Source organism: Cuculus canorus, chromosome 2 (assembly GCF_017976375.1).
Source record: "Cuculus canorus isolate bCucCan1 chromosome 2, bCucCan1.pri, whole genome shotgun sequence".
NCBI lineage: Eukaryota > Metazoa > Chordata > Aves > Cuculiformes > Cuculidae > Cuculus > Cuculus canorus.
In genome coordinates, this window is record NC_071402.1 from 84,266,893 (window position 1) to 84,294,077 (window position 27,185).

Genomic DNA, 27,185 nt, shown 5'->3' on the forward strand with positions numbered 1-27,185 from the left:
ATTTTTTCCAGTTCCATTTTATTTAGTCCCTTATTTTCAGTATGATTTATGGAACCAAATTTTTTATGTAATACAATTCACTTTGATTTTCAATAAGTTGAAAGAGAAAGCAGACCAAATTAATTAGGATTCATTCTTGCAGTAGAAGAATACAAGGGGAGGAAAGCCTGATGTTCAAATAACAGGAATTACATGAACACAGAGAACATAAAACATTACTTCAATAGCCATTATTATTTTATTTTTCATATATATTTTCCTTAATTGTTATTCATATATTTTTGAATCTTGTATGCCTATCTCATATTTACAGTGATACAAATTACTGCATTTCTAAGAAATTAAGAAGAAATTATGATAGTAAAGAGGAATACATACCTTCTATTTAAGATAAAGAATGCAAGAAATTTAGATATTCCTATATGTTGTCTTTTGGCTGCTGTGTCTTAATTAACTATAGAGAGCATAAGTGTACTAACTTTGTGTTTCTTGGACCCATACTACCTAAATTCTCAAAGAAGGTGCTTCAATATCCTTCTTGTCTTCTTTCTTATACATTCACACATTTCTGTTCCTTTTTCTTTGGGCCATCACTCTACTATCTAAGGTGCTTATTAAAAAATTATATAAGCAGGATTACAAAGAAAGCAATCTATAGTGGAACTAGCAATTGAATCTTAATGTGTTGAATACTCATTGAGAACTAGATCCAATTACAAACCCATCTTTTCTCCAGAATTATTTTTAATATAGTTTTAATTAATATCTAGTGCAGCTCACTTATACTTTTTTTCTCACTGATGTTCTGCCAATGAGAGGGAAAAATTTTGACCTTTCTGAAAAAATTGCTTTTTTGAAATTACAGCCTATGTAAAAACAACAGTTCTAAAGCACAGATGTCACAATTTCTTAGCTTTTTTTTTTCAGGCTGTCTGCTTAAAATCTAGAAGAAGCATAATAGCTAGGGGACTTGTATATCTTCATTTTTCACTTTTATTCTCTACCAAAGATAAAAAAGAGCAAACCATAAATATTTCAAGAGATATGCAGTTATGGTAGTCTAGAAATTAAATATACAAGATTAAATTATTTTATATTAATATATTTTTATGTACAAGATATTTATATATAAAATGTATATAGAGATGAAATATTTTATATAATTTTATATAATTAAATATATAAATCACAGTTCTCCCAATTAAAGTGAACAGAAGACACAAGCCAAAGACAGAATTGTTTGACTGTCTACTTTCTTGAATGAAAGCATATTTCAATCCTATTTATCGTAAGGAAGAAGGTCTGAGTTGCCAGATAACTACATAAACTGGATGGATAACTAAATAAAGAAGAAGAAGGCTTGCAGATAAAATCAAACTGAGTTGTGTGGTTGGCACATCTGAGGGGCAGGATGCCATGTGAAGGACCTGGACAAGCTCAAGGAGTGGGACAATGTGAACCACACGGGGGTCAACAAGGCTAAGTGCAAGGTCCTGCACATAGGTTGGTGCAACCATTGCTACGAATACAGGCTAGGGAATGAAGGGATTCAGAGCAGTCCTGCCAAGATGGACTTGGGGCTACTGATGGATAAAGCTAGACTCAAGCCAATGTGTGCTGGCAGACCAGGAGGCCAACCATATCCTGGGATGCATCAAAAGAAGCGTGGCCAGCAGACCTAAGTGTATGATTCTGGCCCTCTACCCTGCTCTGGTGACAGCCCGCTCGGAGTACTGCATTCAGCTCTGGAGCACTCAGCACAGGAAAGACATAGAGCTGTTGAACCGGGTCCAGAAGAGGGCCACAAAAATGATCAGAGAGAGACAACACCTCTCTGATGAAGAAGGGCTGGGAGCGAGTTGTCCAGCCTGGAGAAAAGAAAGCTCTTTGGATACCTTATTACATCCTTTCAGTACTTAAAGGAGACTGACAAAAATGATGAGGATAAGTTTTTTAGCAGGGTTGGTTGCAATTTTGGACTAAAAGGGGGTAGATGTTTACTAGGTATAAGGAAGTTTTCATGATGAGGATAATGAGACACAGGTGCAGGTTGCCCAGAATGGAAGCAGATGCCCTATCCCTGGAATTTTTCAAGATTAGGTTGGATGAGACTTTCAGCAACCTGATCTAGTTAGAAATGTCCTTGCTTATTGAAAGGAGGTTGGACTAGATGACCTTAAATGTCCCTTCAAACACAAACCATTCTTTGATTCTTTGATTCTAAGATTCTGTAGTTCTATGATTCCATGATTCTAAGATTCCACAAAAGAGAAAAAAAAGTTGGATTACCTTAGAATTGGAAATCACAGACTTGCTAAACAGTAAGTGCGTTTTTAAATCTAGTAATGAGCTTCTATAGGGCATTTCTTACCTTATGCAACACCATATGTTGCGTGTAAAGGAAGTTACTATCGTCTCTTACACTGAAAATGAAGAAAAGCTCTGTCAAATCAACAGATCTCAGAGCTGTGACAAATATTCCTGTCTGTGTGGGAATATTTTGGCTGCCCAAATGAATAATTTGAGTAGAATTTTAAAAGCATTTTATAAAGTTTTAAGATAATAAAGCTAGAAGAATACACAGGGAGGGAAGTTGTTCTTTTTCCAAGTAGATCTGTGTTTGACACCTTTGTCGGGAAGAAGTATTACTCATCCATCATAGAATATTGTCATACTGATGATATATTAGTGTAATACATTATCAGAACAACATCGTTTCTATGATATATTGCTAACTAACACAGAGCTAGCTGGTGAGAGCTGTATAAAAATGTAATTCTTTACGTGGTGTTAAAAGAAAAATTAAACACCTTCCTTTAAGAGTTTAGTACTAAAGGAAATCTGTGAAAAGATAATGGTTATTTTAAAATTTGGTATATAGTAATGCACTTCCTGAATTTTAGAAACATGAATTCTAGGAGTAAAGGCAAGCAAATATTTGTAGTCAGGGAGAAGAGGTACTTTCTTGAAGATATTGCTTTCTAGTGGTAGTGCTCATAATTTGTATTGCAAAAAAAATATTTTATAAACCTACAGTATATAACACTGAAGTGACTAAGTCATTTGCCGTCATTATAGAGTCCATTTCTAGCATGGTAACAACATGAAAAGTTACTGTGATATATTAAAAACAAAACAAAAAAAAAAAACTTGTGTTTTTTTTTAAGCAGGCAGATGTGATTTTTTTTACAGCCTAGAGGTAAATAAAGTTTGGTCCTTGCATTATCACTTGGGCAGATCTTTCTCAATAAGAAGTTTAATTACTTTTGGAGTACAGCCTCCATATGGAAATCAGTCTCTAGCAGTCACTACATTTCTCTGTAATTTTTTTTTAAGGTGTTCCTTTTGTTATTAAATCTTCTTTTAAAGTAAGAAAGAAGAAAAAATAGTAATTGAATAGGTGAAATAGAGAAAAATACCAAAGTGGACTAAGGAAAAATGTAAAATATAACCCAAAAAATATTAACTGAGCATAAAATGAACTACTGTAACAAAATATATACACCAAAGCTGAAAAGACTCTTCTTAAAGCTGTTCTGTATTTAGTCATCAATGAAAGTTTTGAGTTTTTTCCTTCCCCTTTCAATGGAAAATTTTATTTAAAAGTACCAAATAATTACAAAATCAATGAAATAAAAACAATAAAGTACTTCTCAACAAGATTTGTAAGATATATTTTCTTCTGTAGACTGATACAAAGGCTTCCCTTTCAAAAGAAGGACAGAGACAGAGAGAAAAGGAGGGAGAAAAAGTTGTTAGAACTACTAAAGTGTCTCTGAGCATTCTTATATTAAAGCATTATTTTGAACAATGCTTTTTTTGAATATGAACAACTAACAGAAGAAGATGGTAAAGCAAAATAAATGAATTCTTTAAGTTGCTATAAAGAGACGGGGGAAAGAAAAGAGGCTGGAAAAGTAAACAGGGACAAAATAATCTTGAAATAATGATCTTTTGTTTCTATTTTTTTTTCAATTTTTTATTAAAAACTGCTTATCAAAAGCCATTATGCACAGCAGGACTCTAAAACACTAATGTTTAGTTCCGACACAAAAACCAGTTCCTAATCTTTGAGGCACATGGAAAATAAGGAGATGATTGGTGACAGCCGACATGGCTTCACTAAGGGCAAATTCTGCTGACAAATTTGGTAGCTTTCTACAATGGGTCTACAGCATTGGTGGATAAAGGAAGAGTGACTGACATCATCTGCCTGGACTTGGTCAAAGCATTCAAGACTGTCCCGAGTGACATTCTTTTCCCTGAACTGGAGACATGCTTATTTGACAAATGGAACGCTTGGTAGATAAGGAATTCTACTCAAAGAGTTGTTGTCAATAGCTCAATGTCTAACTGGAGACCAGTGATGAGTAGCATTCCTCAGAGGCTGGTATTGGGACTGACGACGGTTAACATCTTTGTTAGTGACAAGGACAGTAGGATTGAGAGTACCATCAGCAAGTTTGCCAATAACAAGAAGCTGTGTGGTGTGGTCAATATTCTGGAGGGAAAGGGTGCTGTCCAGAGGGACTTTGACAATCCGAAGAGCTGGGTCTGTGTGAACCGCATGAAATTCAACAGGGCCAAGTACAAGGTCCTGTAACTTTGTCGGGGCAATCCCAAGCACAAGTAAAGGCTGGGCAGAGAATGGGTTGAGAGTAGCCCTGAAGAGAATAACTTTGCAGATGCTGGTGTTTGAGAAGTTCAAAATGAGCTGGCAATGTGCGCTTGCAGCCAGCCATATCCTGGGCAGCACCAAAAGAAGTGTGATCAGCAGGCTGAGGGAGATGATTCTCCTCCTCTAGTTCACTCTCATGAGGCCTCACCTGGAGTACTGCATTCAGTTCTGAAGTCCTCAGCACAGGAAGGACATCGATCTGTTAGAGCAAGTCTAGAGGAAGACACCGTAGATGATCAGAAGACAGGAGTACCTCCCATGCTAGGATAGGCTGAGATAGTTGGGGTTTTTTAGACAAGAGAAAAGAAGGCTCATGAGAGACCTTTCAGTATCCTTCCAGTACTTAAAAAAGGGGGTCTACAGGAAAGCAAGGGAGAGGCTCTTTATCAGGGAGTATAGGGATAGGACAAGCAGTAATGATTTTAAGCTGAAAGAGGGTAGGTTAGATTAGATATTAGGAAGAAATTTTTTACTGTGAGGGTGGTGGGGCACTGGAACAGTTTGCACAGAGAGGTTGTGGATGCCCCATCCCTGGAGATGTTCAAGGCCAGGCTGGACGAGGCTTTGAGCAACCTGATCTAGTGGAAAGTGTTCCTGATCATGGCAGTGGAGTTGGAAGTAGATGATCTTTAAGGTTCCTTCCAGTCCAAACCATTGTATGATTCTATGATTCTCATAATTCTATTACCTTGTTCTCTCCTGATTTTTGTATCCGTCTTATAAATGTATAGAATTAATACCCATAAGGTCCGTTAGGCCCCCTGTATATTATATGTTGTATCCTTTCACCAAATGATTCTGTGATGTAGCCCTTAATTTCTGATGCTTTGGTTTTGTTTATCTTTCTTCTGTCCTTTAAGTGATATATTCTTCCAGTGTGGGTTGTCTGTCAGTGCAATGCTTCTAGCACTGCAGGACGATCTTTTACTGCTGCTTAAATGAACTCTTGCAGCATAAAGCATGAATTGTTTGTTTGGGTAACCTGAACAATGCATGGCCTGAAACTACTGTTTTATTATTACTTTGAAGACCCAGATCTAATAAAAATGTTAAAGGGCAAGGAATAGAAATGTACAGAATGTGACATTTTGAGGTGAATTTGTATTGTTTATACAAGTAGAAAAGCATGTTTTTCAGCATAAACTTCACCATACACGCAAAGTATGCAAAACAATGAAATCAATGCAAATATATGTAGTTGAAGAGAGAGCCTATTTTGGAGCTGGCACTCCCCTCTTCGTCAATGTCAGTTTTGTGACAACCATTGGTGGTGTATAGGGAAAGGTCAAGATAAAACCTTCCTCTCTTTCAGAAAGTGCATTCTGATTGGTGGTACTTGGGTGAAAACTGAGCAGTAAAAAGGCTCTGTCTTATATTCCACTACTTAGGGAACAAGAGTTTCCATAAGAACTTCATAAGTGTCTTAGTACCGAAAATAGCCTAGAGATTATTGAGAAAATTATACAAAATCTGTTATCTCAGTGCCAGTCTTAATTTCTCATTGATTGGCTAATAACTTTATCAGTTATTTGCTGGGTGAAAACTATGAAATAGCTTCATAATAAGAACCAACAATATAAGAAGATTCATTCTTATTTAATAGCTTTCTCTCTCAGCTTCTTTGGAAAATAAATTGCTTGCATAAATACAATAAAAATAATTTTGCTTTTCAATGAAAACATTTCTCTGAATTTCTTGATAACTGACCTGAGTGTAAATAACCAAAATCTGAGCTTGCTGAAAGAAAGTATAGACATAACAAGAACACATATATAACAATACGTATTTTGGATCACGTTTGCTATTAGTTCTCAATGCAAGCCAGAAACAGTAGGCTGTGATCTGGAAAACAACTTTTGTCAGGGAAATTCTTTAAGTACATCCAAAAAGGTTTTAAAAAATTCTTGTTCATATGGCATTTCAGATGTGTGATTCAGGTTTTGGTGGTATATATGTACTGTCTTTAAAGTACTCACAAAAGCCTGAAATTTAAACTGCTCTGAAAAGATGGCATAAAGCTAGCCCGAATATGTCTACTTGAGCAGTTGTAGCTTTGAATTGTTAGGAGTACATGACTATGAAATAATGACTATTTCCGAGATTTCATTGTGAATGAAGCATATAGAAAGCTAGTAGTTTGTTGGTTTTTTTTCTTTCAAAGCAGACATGAACATTTTATATCAAATTTAAAAGATGCTATGGACTACTTGGGGTTTTCTAAAGCATCTGTTTGCATTCCTACGTACCTAAAAAGCTTTGAAAAACCTCACCCTAAACCAATCTAAGAATTGGTAGAGTGACCCTGAAAATACATTTGGTTTTACCCATTACCACTATTATCTCTTCTCATGTGACAGGATTTTTCTCCATGGTTTTGAACACCAAAAAAAGAAAAAAAAAAAACCCCAAAAACCTATTATAAAATAACTAATTTCTTCAGTGAATTGTAATTTAAAACAACTCATGTAAATTGAGAATGGTCATCAATATTATTGAAGGGAAACAAAAATCGTGCAGGTAAGCTACATTTGTGAGAAAACAGGAGGTTTGTTATAGTCATTTGAAAGAACACCATTAAAGTCACTACTTTCAGAATTAAATAAAAAATCAGAAATGCTTGAAAGCAGAGTATGAATCAGTACTGAACTCTCTGAAACACATTTCTACTTTCGAAAAGCAACAGTATATTAAATAAAAGGTTTTTTTCTGGATAGCAATTATTTTTAAAACAAATTTTTAGAACATGAGATTTTTGCTAAGGACAAGACATACAAGGAAGCTATATGAATAAAAAATAAGACAAGTTTTTCCCATTCCTATCTGAATTTAAATGAATTTCCAGGCCTGGAAGTTGAATAGCTTTTCTATGACTTGTAGATTGCACTTACAAAGGAAACAGTAAGGAACAATAAATATGAAATTTCTTTCTGCCACAATTTAGTTACTTTTTGGAAACGGCAATCTTAATAACAATGGAGAAGCTACTTCCACAGAATAAGAATCTGAACTATCATTCCAAAGTAAAGGACTGTATTTGATATTTCTAAGTTTGCAATTCCTTTCTTCTGCATACACATCTGAGCAAGGAGTACGACATTTTGAACGCACCACAGGAAAGTCAGAAGCTCGCATGGTGTTTCCATAGTGAACTATCATGAATTATGGTCTCTGAAGAAAATAAGTTCTGGAAGAATAATCCACAGATGATGTATTCAGTTGACGAACATTTTAAAATTCATTGAAAATAGCTATTAACAATGGTGACACTAGAGTTTTCCATCCCAGAATGATCAAAGTGAAGGATGTAGGTAAACATTTTATTTACTTATTTATTTATTTATTTATTTAATGATTAGACATTGATAAACAGCCCAAAAACCACGCCTATGTAATCTCACTGACTTCAGTCATTAGACCAAATATACATTTGACATACAGCGTGATATTATTGAGAATTTTAGCCCTTGCTACAATGCAAAAAGTGCCTAGACACTAGCATATTCTACAAGAAATTGGTGGATAATGATAAAAGAGCAGAGATACATCAAACTGCACAGCAAAAGATAGGCAGTCAAGCCATGAGAACAACTTTAAACTGCAAGCTAACAGTAACTTCAAATATATATACAGGTATCTAAATAACTGTCCACTTAATCACTTCATTTTACAATTCTTTCCATCTTCAAGCCCTTAGCCCCATTCATTGCTCCCCTGAAAGGCAGTAAGTTGTTTATCTATTTTTTTGGCTAGCTGCATGTGAATTGCCAAGATTGATGTCACATAGTGTAACACACCAAAGGAAGTTTTGCTGCTTACAGCAAATTATAAGTCTTTGAGAAGCAATATAAAAGAAGTTGTGTGACTGATACATAGAGCCTGAGACTTACAAAACTCAGTATCAATTCTTAGTGAGTAAAATAATATGGTGTTTGGTACAATTATCTGCAAGTAATGGGTATTCTTCTACATCAGGCACATCTCCAAAAAGTCCCAAGGACTGAAGTATTGGAAGGATTTTGATTTTGTCATTTAATATAAATTATTTTACAGCATCAGATGCTGAACAATAGCATAGGAATATCTGGGAAAACTATGTGGGACTATGAGGAATACAGAGCTTGGAGGAGATGTACTTGCATGTGAGAGGTGCAAAAGAAGTCTCTTTGTTAAAGGAAGGAGTTAATGGAATTATTCCTCTCCTTTGGATATCTTAGGCAGCACACTACTCTTGGAGTTTTGATTATTTTCTTTGCATTGCTAGTATGACTATATGTATATTTAATAATACCACTTGTCTTTTCCTGTTCCATTCTCTATAGAATCTCATTCATAAAAATACAGATAGTACATAAAAAGTAACAAAACTTCTGCAAGTACTTTTTGGTCATTCTATACCATTATTCTAAGAAAAGTAAGACTACTTTCTTTCTTTTCTTGCTCTTTCTCTTTTAAAAAAGAGAGGAGCTTTACAACAAGACAAATGGCAGCGATGCTGTGAAATAAAGCAGGTAAACTTCCAGGCAAATGTCTTTGAAGTCGGTGTGAGTTTTACTCATTGCCCTTGGTAGGATCAGGAATGCTACTAAAGTGAGCTGCAGAAGGATCTTCTATAGAATGTTGTAACTAGGAGAGGATTTATACATAGATTTTTACTCACTGAAATGAAATTTACTCCATAATTTGGCTGCATCTCTTGCTGGCATTCAGGTGATGTGAGTTTCACTTTCTTTGAGGTTGATACAGAGCATGTATTATTCCTTCCACATTCCAGACTTGTATAGAATTTCCTAAGCTTCTAAATGTTTTTAATTCAGATGTATCTCTTTGATCTGTGTATTCTGAACAAGTCAATTTCAGTGGAGAGGAGATTCATTTGATGGAAGGAGTAAATTGTTTTCATTGTTATTATAACATTTAATGTCATAACGGAAGATTCAGCTACATCAACACGGAAAAATCTACAATCAGTAGAAGTGATAGTTAGTAGAAGGTAGGAGAAAAATAAAGAGAAATGGCAATTTATCTCCATAGTGCAATACTTCAGACCAGATTCTAAGAACATCTTGAGAAAATTGTTTCAGTAAAAGAAAGCATAAGAGACAAAACAAAGTTTTGTGGCTAGGATATAGAAATCTGCACACAGCTTAAAACTTCTATTTGCACAAGTGCGAAAGTGAGTTTGCACAAGTGTGAAAGTGAATAAATCTGTCCCTTAAAGGATAGATTGTTAAGAGTCCCTTCACATTTCTCAAAAAGAGACTAAAACATATATTTCGTTTCATTAAAGCAAAAATGGCAGGATGTCAGAATTACTTTTACTTTATTTTGTTTGCCACCCAACATTTTCATTTAACATGCAAAACGTTCTATACAATTCTACTATGTGGCCAGGCTGAACAGAAGTAGCAGTGCTTAATAACAGACCAGCTGGTATAGTGGGATACTCTATAAGTAGTATGGAATCATGAATTTTTGCATTATCTGCAAATGCAGTTTCTCTAACTTGATTGATTTGCAATTAGCTGTCTCTTATTTAGCATATTCCCAACATCACTACTCGTTAATCTGAGCTTAAACTTCATTTCCTAAGCTTTTCAAGCATATAAGTATAGTATTTAAGATAGTTAATGGAAGTTATAGCACATTGACATACCACTGCACACACAAAAAATCTAAACTAGCCAGAAATCACATCTCTCCTCAAGAGTTAAACAGCTGCCCATATCTATTATCATCAATGACAGTTCTGCTAAGCTCAGCATTAACCCAGCTCTATATTTCATTACTGATTATCACTCTAGGGAAGATACTATACAACACTTATGTGAAAGATTATCTCGTTCCTTTCTGCCAATACAGAAATAAAATTAGCTAAAATCTGTAAAATAGTGCTCTGAACTTTGTTTCTTTAATGGTACAGGCGTGTTCTAATGCATATTCTAGTTTTCGTTGTATAATTGTGATGGTGAATTGACAGTAGTTTAATGATATAATGATTTTGATGCATAAAATGGACAATAAATACAGGAATATGAACTTTTAATTATTTTTCAATTCTGCACAGTAGAAATGACTGAACTGCATTTGTCCTTCTTACTCAAAGAACCACAGAAAACAGAGATGAGAAGTTTGTCCCAGTGTCTTTCGGTGATATGGGCAAAGTTACTCTGGAAAAAAACCTGGAAAAAACTCTGTTACACAAATATTCACTGGTAATTTTAAAAAACCTGTATTCAGCCATGTTTCTTTATGGGTTCATTTTCCATTCAGTTTTGAAGGTGAAGTTCTCCTCTGTACAGAAATCCAAAACAAGATTTATATCTTCAAGATTTACTTAATCTTATATTGAAGGCTCAATTAGAGACCGTGTTGACCTTCATGGAGAATGAGTTTATCTTTCATGGGCAGTACTGATACCATGAACACTTGTTTTGAAGCTGCGTTGCTCATACATTAGCTAAAAATCTAATGCTGAAATTTTTAGCTGACTTACAATTGCTGCTTACAATGAATCTTAAATTTCAGTTGAACTTGAATTGAAACTCTTCTTGTTGCAGATGTTATTAAATGAACAAATTCCACACACCTCTTGTCACTAACCCACCACAGCTCACATTTTGAGTGTTCTTACTGAACTGTTTGCAAATGCTAGAAGGGAGAGTGTGAAAATTTGAAATAATTACTTTTGGGATTGTTTCAGTGTTTGAATGGTATTTAATGTGAAATATATCCTTGGGGTTTTTTATCTGTATGTAATCAAGATAAACAGTAAAAAAAAATTGAAAGATGTTATAGAAAACATGAAAATTAATATTACTTATAAAGATTCGATTACTGTATGGGAAGAAAAAAGTATGTCCAAGCTTTCATGGTGTCTGCAATATGGTCACAAGATTTTGCAAGCAGTAGTATATGAAGAAATCTTGAAATTTGCTGTGCCATTTACCTAATTGTTTACTTCTTGAGATAAAGCATTGAAGACTAGGATATAGATTCGCCTAATGAGTTTCTATGAGAACAAGATTAGTCTCATCTAAATGTAGCCAGCTGAAGAGGATGTCTCTGTTCTATAGTACTAGTTGGGTTTCTTCTGCAGTCAAAGAGAGACTCGGCTATGTATACGTTCTGAGAATGATTCATTGCCTTTAAAACAGACAGTGAACTACTTTCTAGGATGCCTGTATTCAATTCTCTGACTGTAGAAGTATTTTAGGTAATAACGAGTCAGACAAGATCTATTCAGGCATAACTGCCCCGTTGATTACTCCTGAAAATATCTTTAAGAGTACTTTTAATTAATTACTTAATAATGAAGCTGGATGATAACTATAGCAATAAGTAAAATGTATCTGTTGGACAGAAATATTTTTCTTCAAGTGTTGCTTGGCCTTTTAACCTACCAAACAGTGTATTTTCCGTCCAATAATAAACACAGAATGGGATACTGTGCTATTACAGTGCTGTAAGCCAAAGAGAACATAGCAAAAAGTAACTTGAAAAACACAAGCCTTTAGTGAATTCAATTTTTCAACATTTTTATATCTGCAGCATTCATTAATATTATAATTTAGTCTTTTTCATCTCTTTTTTTAAGCAATGCAAAAATAGATCGTACTGGCTCTAAAAGAATCATTATGGTGGGTTCTGTAGATACTCAATTACAGACTTTTAAATATACAAATTATGTAAATGCCTATTTAGGGAGTATTTACAAAATACATTATTGACCCAGTAAGCCATAACAGCTCCAATCTGCCTGAGAAATACATATTTAGGCCCTACTTCAAATGCAAATTACTGGCCCAACAGACCATAACAGCTTCTTCAGAACTGTTACATTCTATCATGGAAATCCATGGTTAGGGACTTACTGTCTAATGACTTTTGTGTGAAAGCTGCCTTGGAAATTGTTCTTAAGCACACAAATTTCTCACATGATAGAACATAATGGATCTTTTTGAACAGTTACTGACTACAGAATAGTATTGGGTTCTATTAGTTGTCAGATCTCAAATAAAAATGCAGAGATACAGTACAAAGATATCCATTGGCTTCAGAACCTTCTCCAATTTTATTTGAAACAATAGATGCTAATGCATAGCAGCTATTTTTTCCTAAATGACTATTCATTCCTCATGTGGATTTATAACACCAGTTCTAGAATTAAACAACTTTGGTGGTAAGGAATGTTCTGTGGAAAAGGAAAACATGGGCCAATAGTCCAAAAGGGATATCATTAATCCTCGTTAAGCAAAGCATTTGGAGATCTTTCAGGAGGAAGTAAGCACATGCATTACTGAAAGATTTGAAATTACATAGATTTAGATGTTGTCCATTAAACAGTAGTAAAAGTGGGCCAGACTGCAGGGGACTACTGTTATGTAGCAGCCAACTTATCAAATAGTCTCACTGAAGTCAGTAAGTTCCAGAGAAAGCAAAAGTCTGCTCAAGGAAAAGTCTCAGAACCTGACTAAGGAGATTGTCAAGAGTTCTTGTTCCCAGAAAGATGTGCCAGTTGTAGACCATAGCTCAGTTTTGAGAACTGAAACACCTTAACATCCTTCAGTTTGTGAATTTGCTCATTAAGAGACACTGAATTGGCATTTCTACTTGTAGAGACTAATTCTAGATTTTAGAGTTCTTACATGTACAAAATATATTCTTTCTGACATTGGAAACAGAATTCTTCTGACAGTGCATTCATTGTATTTATCAATTCTTTTACATTGTTAGGCTTTGCGTAATATTAACAGTGGGTGTCACCACAATTGCAGAACAAGAGCAAAGTAATGAGTGAGGAATATCCTTTTGTCATGGGTTCTTGAAAACTTAATTCTGAGGTTTTATTCACTACAATTAAAGACTATTAATGTCACAAAACCAAAACATCTCACATGTGAGATAACTAGTTTGATAATATAGTTATCAAACAACTATAGCTTTTTTGATATTATTTCTTATTATTACCTTAATTCTAGCACCTTTATCCTAAAGGAGGCAAGGTATTTTTTTGCTGCGTATTAAAATGCTAAATATAGTACCTGTCATTTCATATGTCTAGGTTATACAGTATCAATAATTTTTTTTCTTCTAGAAATACATGTGACATGTAACCAGATATTTGCAGAGTTTCAATCTTTATAGATATTTGCTCACAAATTAATAAAGTGCACAGGAGAAACAAACCCAGCAATGCTTTCTGATTTGTTAAAAGAGGGGATTTTTTTTTTAGTTCTCCTTATTTCAAGCTGTGATGATTATATGTTGAACAATGCAAAAGCAATGTATTTTTATGCTTCAACCTTTAAAGGAATAAATTAGGTTATTCTTTACAATAATGTGCTTTTACACAGTTTTATGTGGAAGAGAGGTCATTTTATCTATTTTCACTCTAAGTGCACCAAAAGTGAAGTGATGTAAAGAGATCATATTATAATTAAAAAGTAGATTTATATTTGAAAAAAGTAAATTATACCCACAAAAATCATGTACTAACAGAAAAGATAACCTTTCTGTAAAGTATATTTGGGGTTTGATCAGTGATTAAGTCTGCTTCTAAAAGTGTATTCCTAGACTCTTGCCTTCACTTACTTCAAGATCTTCTCCACAATGTGGGTGGCAGGATGTCAGAACTCTGGACAGACAGGAATGAATTCCATATCTACCATCCCTCTTAGAACTGCAGTTGATTATGTACTCAAAGGCCAAATAGCTGAATCAGTGACATTACCTCCAAGTATGTCAAACAGAACAACAGAGGTGAAGATAACTGAAAGTTTCACTTCACGTATGGAACTGAAAATGTTATCGTGATAGAAAACTATGCTGAGAAATAAAACATCCCTACAGACTTCCAGGAAAGTGGATGTAAACCACAAACCACTGCCCTTTAGTTTCCTGCATCTCCATAGTTTCTGACCTAGGATATAATACTAACTCTAAATTCCTTATCTCTTAGGATGGTAGAAAAGCAAGTGACTCAAAACAGAGAGTCAATGAAGGTGTCATTGTGCCGTGTCATTAAAAAGGCTGCTTATTGTAGAGCAGAGAAGGACAGATACCCAGAAAGATGTGCCAAAAAAAAAAAAAAAAAAAAAAAAGTTGTGGAATTTGAAGCTGTTATTTCAAACAACAGATGTTCAATCTTCAAGTAGTCTTCTCATCAGGTTAAAACTAAAATGAACAACAACAAAAAGAGAAATATTCGTGAGCTGATTTGCTCTCTTAAACCCTTCATGAAGTAGGTTGCTCTCAGAGTCTCATGGTCTGAGAGAATACTTTTAAATCTAACAGTGAATGCAGAAAGGCACTGGAGACACGGTTGGCTTTCAGAGTGAGAAGAGGTAGACAGGGTCTTTATTCAAGTATGCAGTGATAAAACAACTGTCAGTCATAAACTGAAAAAGGAGGTGTTCAAACTTGGCATAAGGAGAAGCCTTTCACATTGAGGACAGTCAGGTAATGCAGCAGGCTCCTCAGAGAGTCTATGCAGTCCCCATCCTTGGAAACAGAGACCCAATTGGATAAAAAACCAGAACAATGTTTTCTGATCCCACAAGTGACCCTACTTTGAGCAGAGAATTGGACAAGAGATGTCCTGAAGTCCCTTCCAAACTGAACTAGTGAATCTGTGCATGCAAATAATTCAATTAAATCTTGTCATTTCAGACTCCAATCGTAGATTTGGATAGGATAGAAAATTGAATACATATCTCTAAGCAATATTTTAGTTCAAAATATATGTACTTTGGCAACTAATGTGCAGGATTTTTCATAAAGATTAAAAGCTTCTTTTTTTAATAGAGAAATGAGAAAAAACATTTGTACAGTTATTTTTCAGTCTAGACCGAAATTATCAACTCTATACAGAAATTAAAATGGTTGTTTAGTGAAAGAACGCACTTCAGATCCCACTAGCAGATCACTGGCTAGTGTCTATATACTGGAACTATTACACACATTCATACCATAGTAGCTGTGTTAAATTTGTTTTACAACAGGAAATAGAACAGGATTCTACCTACTGCAGTATCCTATGCTAGCTATGGAGATGGCAGTCTGATTCACAAACAGGCTATATTTTTACAAATTTTCACAGGTATTCTCTCTTCCCACATCTTTCAGTGACCCAAATTTACAATAAACTACAGGATTTTATTCCTAATTTGAGCTTTTCCCTTCATGCTCCTTTTCATTTTTTTCTGAGTTTTTTTTTTGAAGCATCAAATCAAATGATGTTATTTCTCACTGTTAATGCCCTTCATGTCATTATTTTCTTATGATGCCAGGTTGTTTCTGTTTGCTTTCTGTTTCCTTTTTTCATGCCAGCATGATTTCCTTGTCACCCACATAAATGGAAAAATAACTTTTAAGCTAGTTCATCCACCTTGTGTCTTAGTGGAAGTAAAATTAACCTAAGTGCTAACAGTGTAGGTAAGGTACTCCCTCCATCAAAGCTGTAGAGTGTGATTATGTGAAATCCCACAACCTCTCCAGGGAACAAAAGAATTTTGATCAAGACTTTTATGTCAGTCTTAAGTTTTAGCTTGGAAGGAGGCTAAGACAAAACAAACAGGTTAGAAAGTCTTACGCAGGCAACCCAAAGGCTTTTTGTTTCTTCTCTTGAAAGAGCATTTTCTCTAACACATTAAGATGATATGTTAGGATGAGAAAGCTTAGTTTTGACTGATATGAATCAGAGGCAGTTGACAGCTACTATATGCAGTTTTCTGTACACCCCTGCACTGTAATTTTTAATGAAATTTTACCAGTATTGGTAGCCAGCTAATATATTCATGAATGTCTATGGACATTACTCCCTGTAAAGTGGTTGGTGAGCTTGAATTTTATCTCTGAACTCTTGCAAACCTTTTTTTGGTTTTGGGATGAAATTTGTACAAAATAATTATAATGTATGTATATATTTAATCATCATACAACACAGATTGGAGACAAATTACAAAAATATTAAAAATGTGTTCCTTAGTTTATTCTAAACAGGAAGGAGAACTGTGCAAACTTATCAGAAAGAAGCCAAACAAACAAAAAAACCACCAAATCAAAAAACCCCTATCCAGGCATGAATTCAAAGTATAATACTTATTCCTGAATAGGTTTTCAGATACAAGCATCTTCTTCCTAAGGACTAAGTGAAAAGGTAAATACAGCATTTGTTATAGCCAAAAAAAAAAAAAAAAAAAATCCAAACTGGGTTATATATAGTCAGAAATAACTCTCTATAAATATATTTGCCTCTTCAGTGTAATTACAAAGTTTTATAAATATATTTTATGAACAAGGAAGCATTGCTTTTCTTTAAGGGAAATAAAACCCAAAACAAAACAAAAGAAAAAAATCCCAAAGAATCAACCAACCACGCAAAACATCTTGAAAAGTGTACCTGAGAATTATCAAAAAAAAAAAAAAAAGGAAAAGTCTCCTTTAATGATTCTTGCAATTATTTGCCATATACGTATCAAAATGGTACTTACTTAATTACCCTTTCTGTTTTCTAGCATGAAGCACAATGTGACTACAGCTTCTCATTTAAGAATCTGCTTTTGATACTTATTTTATAGTTAATAAGCATAACATTTGCATTTGAAATTTATGGCCTCAGATGTACTGAGAATCACAGAGATGAAGGAAATTTTTAAAGGTTAAATACACAAATGTTCGCAAAAGTATTAGTGTAATAGAAAACATCATATACATTATAATTTCAGATAGTCTTTTCTCCTTTAGATGTAATATTTCCTAAGAAATACTATGATCATGCTATCATTACTAACCGCCAAGTGCAGAAGCTAGTGAGACTGAGTATGTTAGAGCTCTATATACTGTTTCTGTTAATATTAGTAGGGTCTTCCTGTTTTCAAAGGACTTGATCAGACGCTATGACTGAAAAAAATAACATAGCCTAGTAGTATTGAGAAAATGCACATACCCATCCTGATCCTAGATCCTGGACTTAAGAAGATGTATTTGACAAAATGTGCAGTTCCCTTATGCAAAAAATTCTCTGCTGTGTAATTGCAGCCAGACTGCAGCCTGAGAGGCATCAATAAGCCTGAAAGTCACTAGGGAATTTATATCTCTCCTTAAATAAGCTTATGTGTGAACAACAAGATTTTAGTCTTGAAGCATGGAGTACTAGAAAACACTTGGAGCTTTTTAGGACCAGCCTCTAGCTTAAAAACCAAGTTTTGAGAAAGATATATCTTGCAAGACACAGTGGACAAATGATATTGTCTCATCTATTTTAATATAGCGACTTCTTTTGATCAGAGTTCCTAATCATATTTTATAAATTTTAGTGCAAACTAGAAAGCTTTAAAGCTAGAGGAATATTTTTAGAACTAGTGAAAGAAGTCTGGAAAAAGCCCAGGGTTTATCTATTCAATGCAACTCATCTTCTTGTTTTTCTAAAGCCTCAGGGAACACAAAAGAAAGCCCTTCTGGATATCAAAAGCAAGTATTTATACACAGTGTCTAAAAGACTCAATTGAATGAGTTATCTCAAGGATAAAGTTATAAGAATAAAGGGACATAGTCAACTTGAAATTTTTAATGGACTATTTTCTTTATAATCCTGTTTCTGAGAGACAACCTTTTAAGTAGACTGCCCTACTGGTATTTTGAAGCCTTAAATATGTTATAAAGGATCTCCTTCTTAAAAGCTGATATTCACAGGACCTATTCAGTGAACATAAAATGAGTAGACTAGAGGCTTCATCTGTGGTCATTAGAAAGATCTCAAAAACATCTTTAAGTCATCTTCAAGTATGTGATACAATAAAAATTATTATATTCAAATGTGCAGAGAAAAAAACTTGAAAAATCTTGAAAAAGAACCATTTCCTCCTGTTATAAAATATTTAACTACTATGTGTAAAAAGAATTTCAGAAAATGTAAATATTGCAAGACAATAGTCATTCTTATTTACAAGCAAAGGATTTTAATTTCTTTATTATATGAACTATTCTCACCAAGAGTGTTGAAATGATAGAATTTGAGATGCTTTTTCTTTCTTCCTTTTGAGGAACTATCTTTCCTAGATGAATCACATTTGAACTTTTTTGATCTGAAAAAAAGATGAGAAAGTGATATCAGCTGTCATAGAAGACGAAAGCCCACCTGAATGACACTGTCTTTATATTTAGTGGCATTCGTCCTTTTCAAAAACGCTCAGTTTACTGTGGCTTTAGGAAAAAATAATAAAGATAAAACCATTAATTATGTTATCTTGGCCAAAATATCTTGTGCAAGATGCGTCAATTTAAGCTTCTGGACATCTTTAGATAGCAGTAATTTTACCTATCTTCCTGCTCATCTTGCTGGAAACAGAAACAAGAAACTTCTGGCTATTACCTTTGAGTCAGCAATCCAGGAAGATATAGGACAATTTTAGTGATACAGCCCCTTGCTGAGGATATGACGTAGATGAATAAATCTGAGGAATGTGAAGGAATGAGGACCTTCTGTAAAGACCTATTCTTGGAGGGAAAAAACTTTTGATTCCCTTGTGTAAGAAATCAGACAAGGAGGGCAGAAGACCAGCGTGGCTCAGTAAGGACCTCCTGGTCAAACTGAAGTGTAAGAAGGAAAAGTTTAGGCAGGGGAATCAGGGATACATATCCTCAGATGAATATAGGAATGCTGCTCAGATATGTAGAGATGAGATCAGGAAAGCTAAGACACAACTGCAGCCAAATTTGGGAAGGGATGTAAAAGAAAATAAGAGGGTTTATTGGTACATCGGCCAGAAAAGTAAATAAAAGAAAATGCACCCCACTAAATAAGATGGAAGAGCTGTTGACAATCAACATGGCAGAGGTACTCAACAACTTTTTTGCTTCAGTTTTCAGAGATTATTTCTCTTTCTACATCTTTCAAGCCCCTGTACCTCAGGGCAGAGGCTGAGGAAATGAATTCTCTGCCACCATAAAACAAGATCAGGCTTGAGACCATTTGAAGAACCTGAAGAACCTGAAGAACCTGAAGAACCTAAGTCCGTGGGACCCAATGAGACGCATCCCAGGGTCCTGAGCAAATTGGCTGGTGTAGTTGTCATGCTACTATCCATGATATCTGAGAAGTTGTGGAAACTGAGAGATGTCACCAGAGACCATGAAAAAAAGAAATATTGTGTCTCAATTTAAAAAGATAGAATAGGCCCTGTGACCTAGTGATCAATCAGCCTCACTGTCATGCCCAGTAAGGTCATGGAACAGATCCTCCTTAAAGACATATTAAACTTATGGAAGGCAGGAAAGTGATTAGAGACAGCCAGTGTGGCTTTACCAATGTGTGACAACCAGTGTGGCAAATCTTGTCTGACCAGCCTAGTGGCGTTCTACAATGGATTAAGTACATCAGTGAATAAGGGAAGAGCTACAGATGTCAACTTCTTAGAATTCTGTAAGTACTTTGCCGTACTCCCTCACAACATCCTTCTCTCTACATTGAAGAGATATGGATTTGATTGGTAGACTGTTCAGTGGATCAGGAATTGGCTGGATGTCCACATCCAAAGACTTACAGTTAGCATCAAAATGTCCAAGTGGAAAACAGTAACAAGCCGTGTCTCACAAGGGCCCATACTGGGACCAATGTTATTTATTGTCTTCATTAACAACATACACTGTGGGATTTAGTGTACCTTCAGCAATTTTATATTGCTTTTATATTCTGTAATTATGAAGGATGGTCTTTCAAAAATTTTCAGGCATTTATTCTTTAATTTTTATGTGCACTTTTTATGACAGAGAAACAATAATAAATCAAATATTATCTTAGTCAATGGAGCAACAGTGTCAATTGTAAGCTTTATGAAATATCTCAGTCTATGCATTGTGCTGAGATCACTGTATCATATCCAGCAGGATAGGGAGTAACCATCTTTTGGCTACCATTTAATTTCTTACACAAATAAATTAACTTTCTAGTAATGCAAGAAGTGAAAGCTAATGAGTTCTTACCTTTATTTTTTTTAAAAAAAAGGTGTCCTTAAGAATCACAGAATGATAAAATGATAGAATCATAGAATCACCAGGTTGGAAAGGACCTACTGGATCATCAAGTCCAACCATTCCTAACACTCCCTTAAACCATGTCCCTAAGCACTTCATCCACCCATTCCTTAAACACCTCCAGGGAAGGTGATTCAACCACCTCCCTGGGCAGCCTGTTCCAGCGCCCGATGACTGTTTCTGTGAAGAATTTTTTTCTGATATCCAACCTGAACCTCCCCTGGCAGAGCTTGAGGCCATTCCCCCTTGTCCTGTCCTCAGTCACTTGGGAGAAGAGGCCAGCTCCCTCCTCTCCACAACCTCCTTTCAGGAAGTTGTAGAGAGTAATAAGGTCTCCCCTCAGCCTCCTCTTCTCCAGGCTAAAAAACCCCAGCTCACTCAGCCGCTCCTCAGAAGAGTTGTTCTCCAGCCCCCTCAGCAGCTTCGTTGCTCTTCTCTGGACACGCTCCAGAGCCTCAACATCCTTCTTGTGGTGAGGGGCCCAGAACTGAACACAGTACTCAAGTGCGGTCTCACCAGTGCCGAGTACAGAGGGAGAATAACCTCCTTGGACCTGCTGGTCACACCATTTCTGACACCAGCCAAGATACCATTGGCCTTCTTGGACAACTAGGCACACTGCTGGCTCATGTTCAGTCAGCTGTCAACTAACACCCCCAGGTCCTCCTCCAGGCAGCTCTCCAGCCACTCTTCCCCCAGTCTGTAGCACTGCATAGGGTTGTTGTGCCCCAAGTGCAGGACCCAGCGTTTGGCCTTGTTAAACCTCATGCCATTGGTCTCAGACCAGCGGTCCAGCCTGTTCAGATCCCTTTGCAGAGCCTCCCTACCCTCCAGCAGATCCACACTTCCACCCAGCTTAATGTCATCTGCAAACTTGCTAAGGGTGCACTCAATGCCTTCATCCAGGTCATTGATAAAGACACTGAACAAGGCTCGACCCAGTACCGAGCCCTGAGGAACCCCACTTGTGACTGGCCTCCAGCTGGAGTTAACTCCATTGACCACCACTCTCTGGGCCCGGCCATCCAACCAGTTTTCAACCCAGGAGAGCATGCGCCTGTCCAGGCCAGAGGCTGACAGTTTCTGAAGCAGAATGCTGTGAGAAACTGTGTCAAAGGCTTTACTGAAGTCCAAGAAGACTACACCCACAGCCTTTCCCCCATCCAGTAGTCGAGTCACTTTGTTATAGAAGGCAATCAATATAGAATGTTAGTTTGGCAAGATCTGCCTTTCATAAACCCATGTTGACTGGGCCTGATCACCCGGTTCTCTTGCATGTGCTTCATGATAGCACTCAAGATTACCTGTTCCATGACTTTCCCCGGCACTGAGGTCAGACTGACAGGCCTGTAGTTCCCAGGATCCTCCCTGCAACCCTTCCTGTAGGTGGGCACAACATTAGCCAGCCTCCAGTCCAATGGAACTTCCCCAGTCAGCCAGGACGGCTGGAAGATGATGGAAAGAATATTTTGTTGTGATTGTCTTCAACTGTTTTTGAATTGGAAACTCATGAATTTCAGTACACATGGAGCAAGCAAACCGTTACGGGTCTGGATATAGGGGTTTGTATCTCCCAGAATTCACTACTCAAAGGGCTTATGTCCAGGATCATCTTCCTCTTCCAGGATTTTCCCTTCAGGGAGAACCTCTATCTTCTTATTTCTGGGATCAGTTCTATGTTTTGGACTCCTTTCCTTTTCAGGCTCTCTGTTTTCCAACAAAAAGTCTAGGTGTGGGAACACAATGCCTGATGAGCTTCTTATTTGATGTTTCTGTTTCATGTTTAAGTGGAGGATTTTGGATGTACCGCTTTTCTTTAAACTAGTCACAGTACAAATTTACATTCAAGATTTTATACTATATGTAGCATGATGGAAAGAAAAAAAACTTGCCAAAATTAATATTCGTAGTCGATTCATTTTGTTTCATCAGATTATAAGGGGAACCAGTTTAGCATTAATTAAAACAAAAAAAAAAATAATTCTTTCAAGATGAGGGAAAGAATATGTAATCAGAAAATATAAAAAAAAAAATGTGTGAGGAATGACCCAGAAAAATTCTGCAATAGAGCTATAAATCATTACAAACTCGATAGCGCAGAAAACAACAGGGAAATAGGAAATCTAAGAATCACTCAATTCTCATATGCATTGACAGTAGGTATAAAAATCTATATCCAGCTGTGTGATGTATTGCAGTAAGCACTGGGATGGCTTCCAGAACAAAAACATTACCAGTACCAGCAAGTATGAGTCTAGTACTCTATTTAGTTTTAAAAAACAAATTGGAACAAATGTCATAAGTTGCTGACTAAATTGAGTCATCTTCAAAAGCATCTGGGCTTGTCGTAGTCAGGCTTTGTTTCTAGTTTAAGTGATGGTGTCACGGCCTGCTTTAAAAAGTGAGCTCTTTATCCCAGCATGGCACCAGAGCGATACAAAATCACTCAGGAGGAGCATATAAACAATGTTTGTACTAAACAAGGCGCAGGACCTTAAAACACTGGATTGAAATGCTCAAACAACCTGTACATGACAAAGCACCCACAGAAAAACCACAGTGGCTGAAGTTACTGGAACAACCCATCATGCGGCCAACGCTTGCCAACATTGTGCCAATCTGCTTAACCCAGTCGAGAAAACAGCATGGGGAGCCCTGATGCTGCTGGAGTCAAAACCAAAATCAGACCACAACCACCAGCTACAGTCCACTGCAGCCACATGTGTTGCAAAGAGAAGAGGGAGAGAAAGAGAGAAAAGGAGAAAAGGGAGAGAAAAGGAGAAAAGGGAGAGAAAAGGAGAAGATAGAAAAATAGTTACAGGAGAAGTAGGAAAGATGAGAGATAGTCACCACCTTAGAGACTCTGCATGTCACAATACATGTTTCTTTGTCCAGTGGGTCTAGAAGATGGTGAGTGTCCAACACAACAGGAGGTTGTAGGCTTTCACGGGATTTTTAAGCTCTTTGTCCCAGCCCCTCTCTGGGGTCAAGTGGTAGAGCAGGTAACATGCTGGGCATGGCCCCACTGGGAAGGTCTAGACACAACACATTCTCCAGCATGTCTGGTCTTGCCACTGTGGGGAGGGAGGATGGCTCTTCTACTTTGAGCCATTAACCTATGCCATGCCTGGTCCATACAAGTGGACTTACAGAATTTTTTCTGTGACATCTATTGCTCAAAAATACAGAAACAGCAGATATTGTCATAGGCTAATATTGCAACAAAGCAGGGTTTGCAGGAACACAAAGCACAAGGAATTCATCTGGTCTTCAGAAATATGACATAACAACTGATATTTAATACTTTATTAGAAGCATAGAAGTCTTTACAGGTTTTTGGTTTTTTTTTTTTTTTTTTCAAAAGCCTCTGAGAAAGTAGCAAGAGCATGTTGTCTGCCACAGCTTACGCAATGGTCCAGATTTTCTCTTATTCTAATTGACTGCCATTCGCTAGCTGTATAAAATTTGACCCCTCAATGAGCCAAGCACCACTAATGCTTTCAGCCAAAGTTGTTTTGAAAAATGTATCTTCCTAGAAAACCATATTCTGAAATATTAAAAGAAAGATAACTGGATCTGCTTTGTAAGAGACAGGGACATTTTCACAGAATCATAGAATCGTTTTTGTTGGAAAAGACCTTTAAGATCATTGAGCTAACCATAACCTAACACTGCCAAGTCCACTACTAAATCATGTCCAGAAGTTCCACATCTTTTCAAACACTCTCAGCTACACTGATGTTCCTAACACATATTTATAATTTGAGAAGATAATTCAGAAATGTTTTTTAGTTTTTCTCTGTTTACCACACCTGTTTTTCTGCTGATAGTTTAGAAAAATAAAAAGAAAATCTTGATGGAAAAAACCCCACTCAGCTTTGAATCTACTCTGATTTTATGAAATGCATTTTGGTCAACTTTAAAATTGTTCAATTCATATTTGTGTAAGTGCAGAAGGTCATCATTGCTCTTTGAATTAGTTAGGAAATTATAGAGAATGTTGAGGTAAATAAAAAAGTAAGTATGGGTCAGTGTAAAAGCTATTAATATGCATTATATTAAAGCTGTATTGAAAGACTAGTTGGTAGGATGCTTTGGTAAAACCTCAGCAGTTCTAAGACCTATTATTCTGTATAGTGTTTATCTGTTTTTTAATTAATCATTTTACCTCTCTGTATTTTTTTTTCATCTTCCCTACTATGTCTTTTTAGATGTTAAGCTGAATATTGAACTCTATTTAATGAGGTAGTATGAATGACTTACATGGTAGCCCTGATCAGTGTTGAGAAGGATTACTAAAACCACTGAAAATTTAAAAATCTCTTCTATGTCTCTGTAGTGTTTTCCTGCTTATTGTGTAAATAAGATCTTTATACCCCACCTTATACTTTTGATGCCAGTCTCTAGTCTGCCTCTTTAACGGCTGCAGGAATGCAAAAGTGTTCTTCCCATCCAGCTTGCCTATATTTTTACAGGCAAATTTAAGACCCCAAGAGAGGAGTCTATAAGTTTCTGTGGACAAAGAGAATCTCAAATGAAAGATTAAGAACAAGCCTCAAAAAGCTGTCAACTCGATGCACTTCTACTCATTGCTTTAAGAACAAAAACCATGCATCAATTCCTCAGGGGTGAAACAAAGTAACTTTCAGAAACCTGACAGGCCTCAAAAATATTTTTCATGCAATTTGGCCTCTTTTATTTCTGTTGTGAAAATAATTGAGGTCAAAGCAGTATGAAGTTCCATTAAGTTCTTGCAGATAGAAGGCCTACTCAGTTTTTCTACTTATATAATGACCCATCTATCTGGGGTATTGCTCTAAGTTACCTTGGTAATACCATACACATTTTTTGCAGTCTGCAAATAACGCAAAGAGGAGAAAATACTGTTGTCTATTACGTGTGTGAGTGTTGAAGAGGGTGGGGGCTTTGAAATACTGACACTTCTGAAAGGATCAGTCCTTCCTGAGATGTTACCAATGTCAGGCTGCCTCCTCCACAGAGGCAGTGCATCTCACTTCTGCAAAAGATGTCAGAGCTGCTTGAATGCTGTAGGTGTATTTTTAAAAAAAAGTGCATGTTAAGTAAGTTAACTCAAATAGTTGGCAAAATTTCAGACAGCTTTCAAGTAAACATTTCACCCTTAAAAAGGGGATGCTTGTTTTCTTAAAAATTAATGGTCTGTAAAGACCTTGAGCTCTATTCTAATTTTGCAGCAATTTTATGCCAAAGTAACTCCATTGATTACTGCTGATTTACACTTATGAGTCCTCCAAAGTTTAGCTTAAATTTAAAAAAAAAAAGGAATATTTCCTTAGTTTTCTTCATTTATATGTGCTTACTCACTCATTTCCCTCTCTTCCTCTCTTCTACCCCCACCCCTGTCCCCAATATATATATGTATCAAAATTAATTTATAACACAAAGTCTGCAATTTTATGTAATGGTACAGCTTTTGAAACTTCATCTTGGAGTTGTTTTTTTTTTGTGATATAACATTCTTTGAACAAACGTAAGTTTTCCTCTCTTGCCACCCCTGATTTAGTTTTGTTTTATAGATAGTAATTAGTATTTAATTATAATTTTCACTTTAAAATTTTAATAATTTTTTCAGCTATTTTACCATCATGCTGCAACTTGGATGTTATTTGGAAGGTATAAGAGTATATATATACATTTTTCTGCAGAAAAATCTGTGGGATTCAGAATACACACGGAGAAGTGGGGGAGAAAACAAGGAAGCCTTCCTCCTCACACCACAGCCCTGGTAATTTTACGCTTTCGTGTAAATGCTGAATGTTATGTAACCCCCACATAAATGCTAAGCATTTCAAAAAAGGAGGTAATATGCTAGCAAGTAGACTATGGATTTATCATCTTTGTATTGTCTTTGAAATACTGGGAATAATACAAGTAAGGGAGAAAATTGTGCCTTTAAAATAGGAGTACGGGAGATATCTCTATGCAAGGTTCTCTAAACATATGTGGGAGTGTCACAGCCCGGATCTATGAGCCACACGCTCACATCCAGGCTTGACTGGGGCAGGAGGGAAGTAGTTCATTCATCTGTGCCATGATCCAGAATCCAACAAGGCCAATCTGGCACCACAGATGAGGTCTTCAGGCAATATCCCAATCTCAGTCCTTGGGTAGGTCTGCTACTACACCATCTCCACTATTTGTTGCTGGTGCCACAAAACAAACACACAGATGGCCAGCCTTCAGACAAAATATTTAAGGCAAAGAAAGAAGCAAAGTCAGGCTTTAAATTCCACCCCAAGATGTAAACACTTGTCACAGAACTCAAATCCAAAACTCAGGTCCATGCTGTCTATAGTGGTGACCCTTATAAGAAGGGGAGAGGATGAGCAGAATAAGGTTGAGGAAGAGAAAAGGAAGGGGTAGTCATGTGCTGGATCCATGAGATATCAACTTGCTCAGTCAAAACACAGGACATTTCCCAGATCCACGAGCTGTT